This window comes from Photinus pyralis, unplaced genomic scaffold (assembly GCF_008802855.1).
Source record: "Photinus pyralis isolate 1611_PpyrPB1 unplaced genomic scaffold, Ppyr1.3 Ppyr1.4_LG1, whole genome shotgun sequence".
Taxonomy (NCBI): Eukaryota; Metazoa; Arthropoda; class Insecta; order Coleoptera; family Lampyridae; genus Photinus; species Photinus pyralis.
Window position 1 is genome coordinate 18,407,105 of NW_022170249.1, and position 5,039 is coordinate 18,412,143.

The 5,039-nt window shown below is 33.2% G+C and overlaps 1 long non-coding RNA gene across 1 annotated transcript; it reads left to right on the plus strand.

Moving 5' to 3' along the window:
• Positions 1–2,175: 2,175 nt before the first annotated feature.
• On the plus strand, positions 2,176–3,934 carry LOC116160118. The gene is made up of 3 exons (XR_004143142.1): positions 2,176–2,598; positions 2,649–2,742; positions 2,789–3,934. It is a non-coding gene; the product is annotated as an uncharacterized LOC116160118 (long non-coding RNA).
• The last annotated feature ends 1,105 nt before the right edge of the window (positions 3,935–5,039 follow it).

The window sequence follows — 5,039 nt, forward strand, 5'->3', positions numbered from 1 at the left end:
TACAATTAATAAAACAATTATTATATTTTTTCAATTAAAATAATTCACTTACCGAACATGCGAGACCCATTAATTAAAGAGGGAACTTATGGAATCATAAATTCTCAAAAGCCCCTCTCTATTTGGATGAATACCGTCACTAAAAATAACAAATTAAAATATAACAATATATGTACTATAATGAAACTTACCGTTTGAAAAAGTGGCCCTCATAATTCTCCGCGTCCAATAAGGCATACAAGTCCAATAGCCTAAATACATCACATCGATTAGAACACAATGTTCTAATCGACGTGTTGTATTTATGCAACTGATGTCGAACATCGGGACTTGCATGCTTTATTGGAGGAAGAGTACACAAGGTGATGGGAGTTATCCTCGACCACTTTTCCAATGTAATTAATAACCGTTTAAGATTATTAAAGACAACAGAAGCTCTGCCACTTCTTAAAATATCGTTGGTTCCTATCAAAACGACCAGAGGCGTATTTCTAGGCACAAACCATTCCGATTCGTCACTTCGTGAGCGTTCGACTCTTTTTCTCAATTGCGAAATCGTTTGCCCGCCGATGCACAAGTCCACGACGAGCTTGCCATAAATTCGACTAGTAGAGACACCTTGTCCCTCTACCAGCACTCTTCTCAAAACACTGTCTCCCAATCCAAAAAATGTAGCCATTTTTATCTAACACAAAACAAACAATTAACCAAATTGGATATATAACTATTACAAACAAATTTATTATGAAAAAAAACCTTTGAACTCAAGTGACACATTTCAAGACCAAAACTTCATGAAATGTATTTAGGTGAAACTCCAATTTTAAAAATACACAAAGTTGTATTCTAATCATGCACCACAGTTTTAAGCTGTACTTGCGTTTCGTACACTCTCATAAGATTCAAATAATTAAGTCTCGAACAAAGTGGATCTAAAAGTATTTATGATTTCTCCCTTTGTTCCAAAAATCTCTTATCTACTTTAAACATTTCAATAAACTATTTTAACAATATATTTCAACTCGGGTAAGTACAACATTCACAAATCATAACTTATTAAATATATGTATTTATCGTATAAAGCATATTTTAAATTTCATTTTATTATAAAACTATTTTAAGAGAAAAAATATAAAAACAGCAGTCATCAAGATCTACAAATATTCTTTAGTATGGTTTTACAAATGCAAGCTAAATGGTACTGTTACCGAAATTAGTACACACCGTTTCAAGACATGCCCACCAAAGAATTAACTCTTAGCAAATAAATATTTGCCAATCACGTACGCTGGATCATCTGGTGTCAAAGACGACCATACATAATACATTACGGAATTGTATTAATACATACTCAAATACCGTGTCGACAATATACTGTGATCAAATGGTATTACAAATTGTTGCTCACGTTTTAATAAATCAAATGTAAAACGTCCTCAAAAGGGGTTTCTTCTAAACCAGATTACTCCAAATATCCCCTTCACCTTATTTGCTAAACTCAACGATGCCACCGGTACAAAACCGATATCATAATAATGTGCAAATAGCGATACTTGACTAGATAAAAAAAAATCGATAAAGTGTATGAAAAGTTATAAAACAACACCGACCTAGTAATAGATCCATTTATCCCACACGTATGTAACCAACCTTAGAGTATACTTCACCTAATTAATGTGTTAGAATCAACCACAATGCTATCGTAAGCTGATACAAGAAAAGTTTATAATAATATACCTACGAAAAGTTTTGTATTCAACATAAACAATGCCATCATCATTTTTTACCATAAATAACTACTTTGTGTACATAATGTAAAGTATAAATAAATAGTACTTACCTACTTATAAAGTTATTGACGTTTACTGTATTCGATGATGTTTACCAATAATCGAAATGACAGACAAAAAATCGTAAACCATAGATTATATACATTTATGCATATTTATAAAAACACATATACCGAATGAGTCGTAAGATTAGGGGTGACCCGTTTTTTTTAAGGAAACTGCGAATAGTATATTCTATAACGAGTATGGAATAGAGTGTATTCCGCGCGAGTGGAAAGTTCGTCACACGAGCCGAAGGCGAGTGTGACGGTTCCACGAGCGTTGAATACCTATTCCTTACAAGTAATAGACATAATTTTTTCTACTACTACGACGAATTTTTGCAAAATATGTAAAACAAGCAGGGTTAACTATAGACAATTCACACATTAGTATCATCATGGACGTCTATGTACGGTGGGTTGGTATAACAGATCCCTGTGGCATATTTGACAGATATTTGTCTAAATGGCTGTATAAACAAATTCCTCGACAATTTCTCTTCCCTCAATATTATCCCAGAAAAGGAATACTAACTTTTCTGTGATATTATTTACAAATGTGCACATTGATTGAATGTGTCCTGTCCTGCGCAGTGTATCGGCGTGGATCATTTAGATTTAGATAAACATAAGCGATAAACGTATTCGAGATTGCGACCGGAATGTAATTCATGATGTGTATAAATTCAAATACAAAATGCTACAAAGAGGACGTTATGGATGCAAATTAGAAATAAACATCATAGCACTACTCGAAAAATTTGTATGTAAGGTATCTACGAGTGTAGGTAACATTTTAGTGAGCATTATATTTTAGGTTAGTTTTAAAACTTCCTGGAGGAAATGTGTTCTGGATGACCAACAACGTTAACTGTTTGGATATGGATGTTCTTTTTGTATAGTGCAGTGAGGTACATTAATTCATTGTAGAATATGCAACTTGATGTTTGGTTGTAGGTATACCAACGTACGGGTCCCTCGTAATTGTAAACTTTCGTTGTACATTAGTTTTCGTATTGGGTATTCTAATTACAGTTCCACCTAAGTCCACCGATTTTTATGTTCCACAATTCGTGCTTACGACAAGCACCACTAATGCCAACTATAAGAGCAACCTGTAAATGTAAAATAGATATGATGTAACGAGTAACGATTTGAACGTGTAATGTTATAGTAGATATGAACTGTCGGGGTTGCTTTTTGAATAAACATTTTTACTTTGCTCGTTGATAGAATTTTTGACTTTTTAGGGAAATAGCCGCTGGATTGCGTTTTTAACAAGGCCTGCAACTTAGCATAGCTGCTTATATCTACATTATTGTTCAAAAGTATCGTAGAGCACAGCATGGAATACGTTTTCCACAATATGGATGCTTTAATTTCCTGTGATAGTTTGCTAAAGTAAGTCAGCACTACGTTCTCTGAAAATGAGTTGGTTTTTTTCTTGTCCTCCACTCCAAAAATTTGCTGTATGTATGTTCGTACACTTTTAGTTTGTCCGGAAGTAAATTTTTTTGCGTGTTCTGCTTCCACGGTGATTTCCGGGGGAGTATTTGAAAGTTCCATTAAATCCTCACTGGCCACTGCTATTCATTTTCGCGCTACCGGTCCTTAAAATTTAATATCTGGCGCAAGCGTAATTAAAATTTTGACAGTTTAAGAATTGTGGTTTAGGATGTCCTGTTTTAGATGTCGCCACATGTGCTCATTCCACCATCACAAGAGCTAGAATGAAATTATTCCACTTCACTAGCAGAGAATAGGCGAGATTCTGTTGTTAAAAAAGAAGCAAGTATGACGTGATTCTAAGGTAGTAGTAGAAAAAGATATTCCTCTCCCTCTCGACCGTATAAGGCTGTGTATACTAAGCAGCGATTTATACAAAAAAAACGTTTCAAATTAATCGATGATCACTATACAGGCGATCCATCAAAAATACGTCCGGATTTCCCCCCTCGGTGATCGATACAAAGAAATCGATCTTTATCACTTTCTGCGATATTTTTCTTCCCTAACGCATTCAAGAGATTAAACTGTATACACTTCTTAAAGTGGTGTTATTAGAGTGTATCCACAAGTAACATGGAAGTATCGCTTATTTGTCGAACGAAACCTTAAATTGTATTGTATATTATATCTATTATACTACTTTCATTACATTAAAAACTGTTAATATACACGTTAAACCCAGGATATTTCAATTTTGTAGACGAAGAAGTTAACATAACCTCCAATAAAACTCACATTTGTTTATAAATTAATAACTGTCACATAAAATTTTTCAATTTCGCCAACTTAAGTATGACGAAATAGACATAAAATAATACCAGATTTCCAGAAAATAAACTAAACTTTTAATTAAAATTGTGGAAAATTTAAAACCTCTGCCACAAATTTTTTAATTGAAAACGTATCACTAAGGTGATCTCTATCTATTTCTATCAATTTGATGATCATACCTGGGGGACTTATTAACATCACGTACTCAAGAGGTTATGATTTTATTAAATACAACTATTTTAATTATTGCAGAATTATTCTATGGTTTACTCGTAAAAAATTCAAAAGAGTAAAGTTAGGTAAATATCAATCATTTGACATCTTTAACTATAAAAGCACAAACTTCATTTCGAACCTGAAGCCACACCCTGTTGAGTGTTGAAGTGTCCATCAGCTCTGCAAGGTAAAAATTTATTTCTATTATTCTAAAAAAGCTTAAATTTTCAACACTAATACGATGCAATTAGTCGAAAAAAACGGCCAAACCTCATCACTAAAGTAAAATTTTCCCCCCAATTGCAAATTTTTCTATACAGTAGGTACATTAATTTCGTTTATACGAACAAAATAAGATTACGTAACGCTAATAAGCCCCCCCATGTACGATCATTAAATTGATAGAAATGGATAAAAGGCAACTTAACGAAGCGTCTTCAATAAAAAAATCTGCGGAAGGGGCCCTCCACAATCTTAATTAAAAGTTCAATTCATTTCGTCGAAAGTGAGGTTATATTTCGCAAAATTTCATAATTGTTTTTCAAAATCATATAGCCATGACTAGTAAAACAAAAATCAGATTCAAACGTTAATCAAGTCGAAATCAATATCAGTTTATGACAACTGTTCAAAATATTTACGCGATATTTGTTTTCCGTTCACTTTAATAAACGCCCATTCCGTCTGTGTCAAAACCTATTTCAATTCTTTA